This window comes from Leptodactylus fuscus, chromosome 2, assembly GCF_031893055.1.
Source record: "Leptodactylus fuscus isolate aLepFus1 chromosome 2, aLepFus1.hap2, whole genome shotgun sequence".
Lineage (NCBI taxonomy): Eukaryota > Metazoa > Chordata > Amphibia > Anura > Leptodactylidae > Leptodactylus > Leptodactylus fuscus.
This window is the reverse complement of record NC_134266.1, coordinates 192,380,943-192,394,922: the sequence shown is the minus strand read 5'-3', so window position 1 is coordinate 192,394,922 and position 13,980 is coordinate 192,380,943.

Below are 13,980 nucleotides of genomic sequence, written 5' to 3'. Positions count from 1 at the left end.
ATATTCTGCTAATGTTCATTCATTGAGAGAGAGATCCAGGTAAAAGAAGGACCTTGCTTCTGCGCCACAAACCTTTTCAATTGCGGTTGCATTTGTGTGACTATTTTAGCCTAATGCACTGATTGTTAAATAGAAAGAGCAGTCTTTGAAATTGTCTACGGCTTCAAATCCCTGGCTGCAGTGTCTAAACAGGAGTGGCTCTCATTCTGTAAGGAATAGAAGGCTTTAGTTCAGTAAGCACAGTGTTCATGAAGGTTAAGAAGGATATTGTGTTCTTTCAAATGAATGTTTTTCAAGAAAAAAATAACTCATTATACATAAATGGCTACTGTAAATACAAAGTAAATAACTCTTCCCTGCACAATTCTGCACAAACAGGTTTTTTTGATGGAGAGGAATATAAAATGATTTTATTGTGCTATACATCTGTATACATACAAATATAAGCCTTTGGAAAGACTCAATCTATCCCATAAAGCCACTGTTCATGTCGGCCCCTAGCTGTATGTGTATATATGAATATTAAACTTCACTAACGAAATCTAACTAGCTTCTCTGTTTCCGCCATTACGTTTTGTGACAGCATATGGGTTGTTACAACTTTGATTATGACATGAATGAGTTCTATTGCACTAATATCTTGTATATGAGGATGTCCTGTGTTGAAAAGAGTACAGGCTGTAAGTGAAACCGACTATATGAAGCATGTATAATGTTACACCATGTTTCACAAAAACAATAGTAACCTGCTTCAGGCTTTTTGAAGGTGTGGTTATGTCATTGAACAAATGTGTTATGTGTATAAAGCATTATTATTGAATTTATATGAGTGAATACACACAGATGAATTCTCTATATAAAACCTGGTTACAGGCTTGGGCTAAGAATGGATAGCTTTCAGCAGGTTGACAGGTGTTGAGACAAATACATTCTCAATTGCCTAGCTCATGTGCCCATATCAGGTTCTATTCACACCGCCATTTGGGACAAAGTGGTTGTGTTGTTTTTTTCTTACCTGTCAAAGTAAAAATAAAATTGTGTACAATTCTAGGGCTGTTGTCAAACACAATCTTTTTGTAGCAGTTTTTTGAGCCAAAGCCAGAAGTGGATTCAGAAGGAATGGGGATTACTAAGAGAGAACATGTGCATCTCCTTCCTGCTGGATTTATTGCTGACTTTGGTGCAAAAAAACTAAAGCAAAAACTGACACAAATAGACTGTATGTGATACCCGTCTAAGGGCTTATTTAAACGTCTGTCAGCTTTCATGGAGCGTGGATGTATTACAATACAGTGGAGATATGTGCTATTTTAATACATTTTGTTGCCCATTCTCCTTCATGGTGAATTGAGAATGAAATTACGATAAAGGGGTTATGCTGTAAAATAGAGCATAAATTGCTGATTGTTGGTATTCTGAGCGTTGAGACCCGGAGAATGGGCAATATATTACCCCTGCTATGAAAACACATACGGAAAAGTGTCCAAACCCCCTGCAGGAGACTGCAGGATATAGCAGCAGGATATAGCTGAAGTCACATAGTTTCACATAGTTTCCACCACAAACAGAGTAAAATCAGAATATCACACCAATATAGATATCACCACTGACCCATCATTGCATCCACTCCTGACTATAGATGATCACAGCTTTACTGTTCCCCTCAAAGCACAGATCTTGTCTAGAAAACTCTTCCATAGCCCTAAATGAGTCAGCTCTAAACTATTGTTGATTATAGTCATGATAATACAGAAAAACATAAGACTAAATGCTGTTAACAGAGTAGAAGAAAAGGTAAAGTAAGATGGCTCCCCTGATAATCATGTACAGAAAATAGAATAACTATCTACAATCAGTAAAAAGTCATATATATAATAATTGTCGAAACAGTAGCAGTAGGCAACCTTTTTTTGTACCGTGTGCCATATTTAAAAAAAAATAATCAAAGATGAAATACCGAATGTGCCTTGCAATTATAGTAAGGTTCTTGAGCCCTAAAAAAAAGTCTTATAATGGAAATTACGGATATAATACAGAACATGGAATACATCAGTATGAAATTGGCCCAATGCTATGACCATAACAGATCCTCTGTTAAAAGCAGCCATTTTTGGTTACAACTTTGAATATGACATGTGGTTAAATGCTGTGCATCTCTCTTTACCGTAAACAGGACTACAGTACCCTCTTTATCCCTTACATGTTTATGAAATGAAGGGAGTGCAATCATGTTGTGTGATGAATGAAGATGTGCAGGCTGCAGCAATCCTTTATACAGCGCCTTGCAAAAGTATTTGGTCCCCTTGAACATTTCAACCTTTTGCCACATTTCAGGCTTCAAACATAAAAATATCACATTTTAATTTTTTAGGGAAGAATCAACAACAAGTGGGACACAATTGTGAAATGGAACGAAATGTATTGAATATTTTAAACTTTTTAACAAAGAAAAAAAACTGAAAAGTGGGGCGTGCAATATTATTCAGCCCCTTTACTTTCAGTGCAGCAAACTCACTCCTTTCAGTTCGGTGAGGATCTCTGAATGATCCAATGTTGTCCTAAAAGACTGATGATAAATAGAATCCACCTGTGTGTAATCAAGTCTCTGTATAAATGCACCTGCTCTGTGATAGGTTCAGGGTTCTGTTTAAACCGCAGAGAGCATCATGAAGACCAAGGAACACACCAGGCCGGTCTGAGATACTGTTGTGGAGAAGTTTAAAGCTGAATTTGGATACAAAAAGATTTCCCAAGCTTTAAACATCCGAAGGAGCACTGTGCAAGCAATCATATTGAAATGGAAGGAGTATCAGACCACTGCAAATTTTACCAAGACCCGGCCGTCCCTCTAAACTTTCATCTCCAACAAAGAGAAGACTGATCAGAGATGCAGCCAAGAAGCCCATGATCACTCTGGATGAACTGCAGAGATCTACAGCTGAGGTGGGAGAGTCTGTCCATAGGATAACAATCAGTCACACACTGCACAAATCTGGCCTTTATGGAAGAGTGGCAAGAAGAAAGCCATTTCTCAAAGATATTCATAAAAAGTCTTGTTTAAAGTTTGCCACGAGGCACCTGGGAGACACACCAAACATGTGGAAGAAGGTGCTCTGGTCAGATGAAACCAAAATCAAACTGTAAGGCACTGTCCTGGAGCTCCCAGAAACAGATAGTGAAACCTTCCCTAACAGACTCCCTGACTGAATCTGCCTAACCCCACCTCTCACAGATAGGAATGACTGGCAAGACAGTCTGCCAGTCAAACAGGCACCAAGGTGACAACTTAACCCCTTAATGTACTAAATATAGCCAGAGGAGTCTCTGGCACGCCTCCGGCGCATGCGCTGCATAGCAGGAAGACCGCAGCGTCCCCGAATCCTGACACAAACTTTTTGGCAACAATGAAAAAAGATATGTTTGGCGTAAAAGCAACACAGCTCATCACCCTGAACACACCATCCCCACTGTCAAACATGGTGGTGGCAGCATCATAGTTTGGGCCTGCTTTTCTTCAGCAGAGACAGGGAAGATGGTTAAAATTGATGGGAAGATAGATGGAGCCAAATACAGGACCATTCTGGAAGAAAACCAGTTGGAGTCTGCAAAAGACCTGAGACTGGGACGGAGATTTATCTTCCAACAAGACAATGATCCAAAACATAAAGAAAAATCTACAATAGAATGGTTTATAAATAAACATATCCAGGCGTTAGAATGGCCAAGTCAAAGGCATTGATCAGTGCTCACTTACAACTGCCTATTACACTGGCCGACACCAAGTACAAAGGGGAAGAACAGTTGCTTTCATGATTGTTGCTCCTCCATTGCTTTGTATTCATTATGTGATGGCTCTCAGCTAAGGCCCTAACAGGAACCTCCGAACACCACTTCCCTCACCAGAGGCTCTAATGGACGCTCTCTCTCAAATGCTATGTTCCGGGTGTTTACAGAAGATTTCCAGTCTTACTCCACCCAATTGTTGGTTGGGCTGGAAAAAGTTCTCCTGGATCTAGGAGAAATACACCAGGAAGCTGCAGAACTATATACAGTGGGTAACAAAGACACAATACATAAAGCATATATGCAAATAGAGTTTAGCACTGTCCACTGCAATGCTGAACAGGCACATCACTCCATTCATTTTAATGGGGGTGCCAGAGATAGCCCAGTGCTGTTCCAGCACTGACACTGAAATGAATGGGGAAGTGCACCCATTGTCTGACTACTGGATGACAACCACTTCATTCTGAATGGGGAAAAATCCATTGCTCTTTTGATCAGTGAATAGGGTACACTTTGCCCAGATGGGGAGACTATTTTAACCTCATAAGAACTATTTGGAGTTTCTAGGACGCAGTGATTTTTTTTTCAGTTTCTGTTTGACCATATTTCCGGCACCATAACCTTTTTATTTTCCCATCCAAACATTTGAAGAATGTATACTGTAACTTATTCATTAACGCAACAGTAGTTGTACAATAGTACATGGGAATTCAGTTTTACAAAACAAATCAGATCAGCAACATTTGTAATGTAATCACTATCCTTCCTACCTACTCCATCTTCTATCAGGTGTCAGTTGTGACTAGTCCAACTTTATATTATCAGCTGACCCTGCCTTTCTACCTCTGGCACTGTTCCCCCATCATTTAATTTTTTTTAATGTGTTCCCATTATGCCCTTTTTGCCCCCAGCATTTGCCACGGCGATACAGTAAATATATAAATATATCTCCATTGATGTATCTGAATTAGCAATTGTGTATTTTTTTTGGACAGTTGTATTCTCCAACTGTTGCATTTCAAGGTACATAATTTATTAACTACTTAAGAACCACTCAGCGGAAATAGGTAGAGGAGAGCCCTGCTTCTTAAACCAATGTACTTTTACTGTACAGGTTTAGGTCGGCTACCTGAGCAACAAGAGACTGCCGGGAAATCTGTAGAGAAGGCAGAAGCTGTTTTTACCATTCTGTTTTCCCTATGCTTAGGTGAAGTACCCATCATTTTATGTGTATGAAAATACAAAAGGTAGTGGCTATTGACTGCAGCATGAATAGGGGTAAACGACCAGGAATTGAGCTATCTCCAACCCTACCCATTGCAGTTTAGATGTGCAAAGTAGCCCGCACCTGCAGTGTAAGGCTCCATTCCCACGGGGTAACGTGCCGTTCATTCTGACACATAAGCACGTGTCAGAGTGAGCGCTGTAAAACAGAATCCCATTGACTTCAATGGGTGCCGTCTTACACGCACTACACATTGAAATCAATGGGAGGCTTTTTTTTTCTTGAATGTAGATTGTGAGCCCCACCTCATATTTTTTTTTCCTATCAGCATGTCTTTGGAATATGGGATGGAAATCCATGCAAACACAGGGAGAACATACAAACTCCTTGCAGATGGTTTTTTGCCCTTAGCGGGATTTGAACACCAGGACTCTAATGCTGCAAGGCTGCAGTGCTAACCACTGAGACACCATGTGGCCCCTCAATGGGTGCTTTTTTAACCCATTGATTTCAATGTGTACCGCACGTAAGCCGGCACACATCGAAGTCAATGGGATTCTGTTTTACAGCTCTCACTTCGACACGTCTTTACATGTCAGAATGAGCGGCGCGTTACTCCGTGTAAATGGGGCCTAAGGTGTCAGCTCAGCCCCTGAGCCTGCTCAATATGTCACAAATCACTCAGAGCTTCAAGGAGAATAGGAGAAATGTTTATCATGTGCTAAAGGTTTCAAACAGGTTTGTCACAGGAAGTTTGTGTAAAGAAATTAGATTTTATTCATAGTCATTGTAAATTATTATTTTATAATGTGTGATACAAGCAGAGGTGTATTTAGTGGTTCGGCACGCGAGGGCAAAACCATATCCAGGTGGGCCCCCTATACAGGTATTGCGATATTATCACTTCATAGTGACTGCATAGTGGTAGATAGTGGCGCTACCCAGGGCTCTGAAGACCATTTAAGTAAATACAGTACAGGAATAATGTTGTGACTTCCAGGTGTCGTCTCTGACTGTAATTGTTCACATAAAATAATTATATTGCCGTTTAACAAACCCAGCTGCCGCATACCAATCCGACAGAGAGATGGTTCTGGCAAGATCCGCTTCCCAACGGAGCAGGTGAAGAGGTTTGACCCGCTCCGGGGGAACAGAGAAAAAGCCATAAAACACAGATAACCCACCTCTAACAGGCGTGGACCTATTCCACAGCTTTAAAGCTAGCCTGGGAAAGGTCAATCTAGAGGGCTCATAGGATTGAAAAAAATGACGCAGCTGCAAATATTTAAAGAAATCCGTCTTAGGGAGCTGGAACTCTTCCTGTAACATGGAGAACGACTTAAGCCCGTCCTCAGTATACAGATGAGCCATAAAACACGTGTATCTAAGGGGGCAGCACATTGGGAAACGGCTTTGAAAATCATGCTGAGGTGGTATAGGACTCCGGTCCAAATGACCCATATTGATCCTTCTTGTTCCAGACTCTGCTGGAGAGGCTGCGGCCAAGTGGGTTCATTCTTGCACTTGTGGTGGGACTGTCCACCGGTACAAACCTTCTGGATAGCGGTATTTCATTTTATGTCCGCCTTTGCTGGTTTAGATATCAGTCCTTCTCCTGGTCTCGCCCTTTGTTTCTTAGATATCGGTAGCTTTCCCTCGGATTTGCAGGTCGTTCTGGGGCAGATCGTGCTCGCAGCTCGGGCCATGATCGCTCGTCAGTGGAAGTCCGTTCTCTGTTTGACCTTAGCTGAACTATTTCACCATGTGAACTTGGCATGTACCTTGGAACGTTTGTTGTCTAGCAAAAACCATACTTACGCCAAGTTTCGATCCCAGTGGTCTCTCTGGATTTCGTATGTGGAGTCTAGTAAGGGTGTTCTTCCTCCTCGGCCTCAGGCCGCCCCCGTGGGGACCCCTTGATTACTATTTACCTACTATGTTGTTACCCCAGGTGGCTTTATCTTATTTTATTTTATTCTATTTTATTTTTGGATGTATTTTGTGTTTTTTTAGTACTGTATTCAGGTATGTGGTTTTGTTGTTTATGTTATTGTTTGTTTTTTTTTCGTCCCTTGCTGTTCCTATCCCGTCTCCCCTATCTCTCTTTTTCTTGTTTCTCTCCTGCTCCCTTTTGGTTGTTTTCCCCCTTTCATCCCTTTCTTGTCTTCTCGTAGAATTGGTGTCTTTGTAGCGTTTGTATATCTGGTTCTTTGGTCTTTGTATGTCTGGTCCTGTTTGTGTCATTTGTGTTTTTTGACTGCAGCCCGATGTCCCAGCTTACGATTTCTAATGTACTATTTGGACTTATGCCGATTCTTCTTATGTTTGTAGTTGCTTTTTTATTCTATTGTAAAAGCTTTCTTCTTTTCAATAAAAATCATATTTAAAATAAAATAAAATAATTATATTGCCCTGAAACAATAATGCCCCTGCTCTTTCCTAATTAATAATACTCCTGTCTGCCGACTTAATGCCCTTTGTACCCCCTAATTAGTAATACTTCTGTATACCCCCTTAAATCAATTACGCTCACTTTAAATTAGTATAGCCCAATATCCCAGAGGTTAATACCAAATGTAAAGCACCATGGAATTAATGGTGCTACAGTTAGGGCCAGAAATATTTGGACAGTGACACAATTTTCGCGAGTTGGGCTCTGCATGCCACCACATTGGTTTTGAAATGAAACCTCTACAACAGAATTCAAGTGCAGATTGTAACGTTTAATTTGAAGGGTTGAACAAAAATATCTGATAGAAAATGTAGGAATTGTACACATTTCTTTACAAACACTCCACATTTTAGGAGCTCAAAAGTAATTGGACAAATAAACATAACCCAAACAAAATATTTTTTTTTTCAATATTTTGTTGCGAATCCTTTGGAGGCAATCACTGCCTTAAGTCTGGAACCCATGGACATCACCAAACGCTGGGTTTCCTCCTTCTTAATGCTTTGCCAGGCCTTTACAGCCGCAGCCTTCAGGTCTTGCTTGTTTGTGGGTCTTTCCGCCTTAAGTCTGGATTTGAGCAAGTGAAATGCATGCTCAATTGGGTTAAGATCTGGTGATTGACTTGGCCATTGCAGAATGTTCCACTTTTTTGCACTCATGAACTCCTGGGTAGCTTTGGCTGTATGCTTGGGGTCATTGTCCATCTGTACTATGAAGCGCCGTCCGATCAACTTGGCAGCATTTGGCTGAATCTGGGCTAAAAGTATATCCCGGTACACTTCAGAATTCATCCGGCTACTCTTGTCTGCTGTTATGTCATCAATAAACACAAGTGACCCAGTGCCATTGAAAGCCATGCATGCCCATGCCATCACGTTGCCTCCACCATGTTTTACAGAGGATGTGGTGTGCCTTGGATCATGTACCGTTCCCTTTCTTCTCCAAACTTTTTTCTTCCCATCATTCTGGTACAGGTTGATCTTTGTCTCATCTGTCCATAGAATACTTTTCCAGAACTGAGCTGGCTTCTTGAGGTGTTTTTCAGCAAATTTAACTCTGGCCTGTCTATTTTTGGAATTGATGAATGGTTTGCATCTAGATGTGAACCCTTTGTATTTACTTTCATGGAGTCTTCTCTTTACTGTTGACTTAGAGACAGATACACCTACTTCACTGAGAGTGTTCTGGACTTCAGTTGATGTTGTGAACGGGTTCTTCTTGACCAAAGAAAGTATGCGGCGATCATCCACCACTGTTGTCATCCGTGGACACCCAGGCCTTTTTGAGTTCCCAAGCTCACCAGTCAATTCCTTTTTTCTTAGAATGTACCCGACTGTTGATTTTGCTACTCCAAGCATGTCTGCTATCTCTCTGATGGATTTTTTCTTTTTTTTTTCAGCCTCAGGATGTTCTGCTTCACCTCAATTGAGAGTTCCTTTGACCGCATGTTGTCTGGTCACAGCAACAGCTTCCAAATGCAAAACCACACACCTGGAATCAACCCCAGACCTTTTAACTACTTCATTGATTACAGGTTTACGACGCCTTCAGAGTTAATTGCAGCCCTTAGAGTCCATTGTCCAATTACTTTTGGTCCCTTGAAAAAGAGGAGGCTATGCATTACAGAGCTATGATTCCTAAACCCTTTCTCCGATTTGGATGTGGAAACTCTCATATTGCAGCTGGGAGTGTGCACTTTCAGCCCATATTATATATATAATTGTATTTCTGAACATGTTTTAGTAAACAGCTAAAATAACAAAACTTGTGTCACTGTCCAAATATTTCTGGCCCTAACTGTATATAAATAATAATAATAATAATCATAATAATAATACCACTTTAGGCTGAGGCCCCACATGGTGTAAATTCAGTTTTGCCACGGCGTTTTACAGTCACTGCAAAGCGAATATAGCAAATCCATCCACAGATTACGGAAAAATATGTGGAGTAATGACACGTGTCAATTATATCTATGGAAACGCCGGTGCTTTCCCTATAGGTATAATTGAAGCAGAAAGTCTGCAGAGGAAACCTCTGTGGACTTTCTGTAATAACGCTGCAGGAAAAACTACAATGTGTTGCCACCATGGTTTTTCCTGCAGCATTTTTTTTTTTTGCATCAGACTGTTACATGGGGTCTTAGCCTTACATAAATACTGCCTTCCAATGCCCGCCTTATATTAATAATGCCCCTGCTTCCTATAACAACCCCTTTTATTGTTATTGCCCCTAATATTAATAAAGCCCCCCACTCCCCACCCCCCAAAAAAATAATAAAAATAACCATATTACTCATCTGCCTTCGTTCCTTGATGCAGCCTACAAGACGATGTGCAACATCCGCTGGATGGAGAAGTGAGCATAGCAGGAGCAAGGGCAGGTAAATTCCTAACATATGTGATACTAAACATTCACCTGCTTTGTGTACAATGAATTTTATTACTTTTTTTTTACTTGGTCCAGTTAGTTCTACCCCCAAACTAGCTCAAGCATGTACATGTCTCATCTTATTTTTCATCTGTATTTTTGTATATACCCTGAAGCTGTTTAAGTGCAGAATCTAGTATGTATACAGTTCCTATTAAATTCTACTCCACTGTATGGGATCCTTTTACTTCTCTATTAGTTATCAGATATCTACTTGACAGACATTTTACCAAAGTCAACCATATATGTAAATATATAATTTTACTTTATGTTTCATTAATGTGACAACACGCCAAAATTATTAACATGATAAAATTGTAGATCTAATTCCAGAAATATTTTCAATATATTTCTCAACTTACATTTATGTGATATGTTCACTATGTTAGTTGCTCATCTGCTTCTATAACATTATATAATATGAGGTGGTAAAAACGGAGCAAAACAGCAACTAGATGACTTTGGATTATTCATGAAATATGTTGTAGAATTGCATTAAATAAAATGTAAGGCAAATTATTAGGCCTGGTCAGTAGACCCAGTTGTAATGTATTACCACAAGGTATGTGAGTATGTGGAAGTGACTGGAGACCCATGACTAGGAAATCCCAAAGATACCTTATAAAGTTTAAGAGCAGAATTTGTAGTAACCCCCAAATATTCTGCAGCATACCATATGTTATGGCACACCATATATATGCCTCCATGCTTAACCGTATCTTACCATGTATCCAGGCTAGTAGTGATGCTGACAAGGTATTAGAGACTTCCATCTTTTTGTACAGTTCTCTGAAGAAAGCATATTCTTTCACTGTAATATTGAAATCACTTACATACACTGTCTACCAATAAGTATTTGGACACCTGTGTTAGAATAGAAAAACAATATTTATTCATATAAAAAAGTTGGTAGAACCCAACAGATGCTTCCTTATGGATGGTATTGAGCGACACAATACTCCCGGATGCCTGTTGAAACTCCTGGTCTATGTGAGCCATCAGTTGGGTTTCTCGTGAGCACTCGTCGGTCTATATCTCCCAGTTTCAGGGATCTGCCAACTCGGAGCACATTCCGACCATCACCATTCACCTTCCACTTTGTAATCATATAGGCCACTGTCAATTTTGGGTAATTCAGTTCGCTTGCTATGTCCCTTAAAGGGGTTGTCCCATCTCAAGGATCCTATCTATTCTGCTATCTTATGTGGATTTAAGACTTTTCCTAAATACATTGCTTAAGCAAAACTGCTTTGTATGGCCGGTATCTGAGATTATTCACTTCATTGTTTACGCTACGTTTCCATAACCATGGACCTAGGGATGATTTTATCTCTCCGCCCAGGACAAGTGACATAGCTCTCTGCTCTCAGGAAGGGAGGGGGAACTGAGTGCTCGGAGCGGGCTTGTATTTCTGAGCCGTTTATCTCCGGCTCTTCCAGTTATCAGTCGGCTAATTTAATTTTGCTGATAAAGGCTTAGATGGGGAGTCCGTTACCTGTGTATGTAAGCACAGACCTAAAACTGAGTTTATTGTAAGCTGACTCTTGGTCCTGTAGCATGTTTGGGATTCTCATCACCTATCAAATCCAGCTCTCCAGCTTCATATTGTGCATCTTCCAGTGATACTGTGCTAATTTATTTACAACCATCCCTCATTGCTGACTGACCATGTACTGCTATGAAGAGAGCTAGCAGAGCTGGCTTTGTCTGTGAGTTAGCAAGTGAAACCCCGCCCACCAATTTACCTAGAAAACGAGGAAGTGAACAGAGCACACAGCCTGCAAGTTGGTGAACAGGCGAGTTGGGAAAACCCTTTTAATTATTGACCATTTCTGTGGTCACGACTGCAGATATCTTCATTTGCCTGGCTGTTATTGGTAGACAGTGTATATCATCATTATGTTCACACATATAAACTTTCATTTTATTCCAACTACTCCTTTTCGGTTCCTTATTTGTTTTTATTAATATACTGATGGTCATTCATTCCAATGATACAATTCACCTAATATTACACTCAAAAACCTTCTTTCCCATCCCAAGTATACACCAACTTTATAAAGGTAGGACTCCAGTTTGCCTGAATTTTGTGACAATCCAGTAAACATGCTCCAGATCAGCTCCTGTTCCCTCTAATTTTTTTTTACATTTAACCATATCTCAAAAAAGGGTAATCTATTACCGTATTTTTCGGACTATAAGACGCACTTTTTTTCCCCCAAATTTGGGGGGAAAAGAAGGGTGCGTCTTATAGGCCGAATGTGGCGCCTGGCATCCGCTGTAATAGAGAGGCGGAAGCCGGCAAGTGATAGACGCCATTACAGGTGCCGGGGCCTGAGACATCGCTGCCCTGCCCTGCATGAAGCCAGCAGCGGGAGGAGTGATGCTATTCCGCTCCTCCGTCCCCCCGCCGCTGGCTTCATGCAGGGCAGGGCAGCGATGTCTCAGGCCCCGGCGTCTATCCCTCCCCGGCATCCGCCTCTCTAGTACAGCGGATGCCGGGTCAGTATCAGCGGCCCCTTCTCCCCCGGGGCCGGTCCCCACCGGCCCCGTACCTGTAAAGTTGCAGGCCGGCTCCTGCGCGGCGATATCGCAGGAGCCGACCTGTTCGGGTGACAGCCGGGAGCCTAATGAGGCTCCCCGGCCTGTCACTGCTATATATTAGTATTGCGGCTGGGTCTATGACCAGCCGTAATACTAATACACAGAATGTCCCATAGACGGCAATACAGTTGTATTGCCGTCTATGGGACTTGCGATCAAGTGACCGCAGGTTCAAGCCCCGGGGGGGGAATAAAATAGTAAAAAAAAAAAAAAAAAAAAAAGCTTTAAAAATATATAATAAAAATATGAAATAAATAAAAGTTCTAAATCACCTCCTGTCCCTAGAATATATATATAAAAGTAGAAAATCATATGTCATAAACCACCGGGTTTTTTTTCAATAAAAGGTGATCTAAGCAATAGATATTCCCCAAAATGGTATAACTAAAAAGTACTTCTGGACCCGCAAAAAAACCCACTCTATACATCCCCGTACAGCTGCAGGGTCACCTGTCAATGTGGCCTTGCAGCTGTTGCAAAACTACAACTCCCATATATTAAATATTTTACCAGTTTTTGCTTCAAAAAATTTTTTCCCTATTTTCCTCCTCTAAAACCTAGGTGCGTCTTATAGTCCAAATATACTTTATAAAAATACAGTAGGTGCATTATATAGTCGAAAACCAATCCTATGTACAACCCTATGTGACATTGAGATACCTCACTGAATCATCAAATAGTTAATTCCATCCACTTCATTTACAAAACCTAGTCTGCCATTACTGCTTTGTATATTTGTGACGTGACTTTACAGTTATATACTGACCATATAAGCATACCACACAGCTGCTATAGGCCCATGGGGTGACAGGACCTGGCGGTAATCTTCTCCTACTTCCTGACACTAATTCACTGCATTTTCCTGCAGCCAAACAGTGTAAGGAGATTTTTTTTACAGCTCCCATTAAGTTCAATGGCATCTGTATTAAAGGAATTTTTCCATGAAAGACATTCACAGCTTAATCACAGGATATTCCATAAATGTCAGATATATGGGGGGGTCTCAGGACTGAGATCTGCACCTATGTCTAAAATTAACCCCCCTGACTCTGTCCCATGCTTAAGTCTGTTGAAAAAAAAAAGTCTAGATGGATAATGTGAACAGATGATTTAGATCCATTAGGTCTCAATGGCCGCAATGATGTTAGTGTTTTCCAGGGGCGTAACTACCGGGCTAGTATCAGTAGCGGCTGCCACAAGGCCCGGGACATTAGGGGGCCCAGTGACAGCTGCTACTGCTGCGTTTTTACCAGCTGGAGTAACTCCAGCTGGTAATGGGCCCTATTTACTTATGGGCCCTATTTACTTTCCGATCCTGGCAGGGGTAAGTCACAAAGAAGAAAAAAATATTGAGTGTTGATGGCGCTCTCTGGTCAAAAAAGGATGATCTTTATTGGAGGGTAACAGGCACAATGCTAGTATAACACCAAAGCGTTTAGGGCTTCACTCAACCCTTTCTCAAGTGCATTAACTTAATGCACTT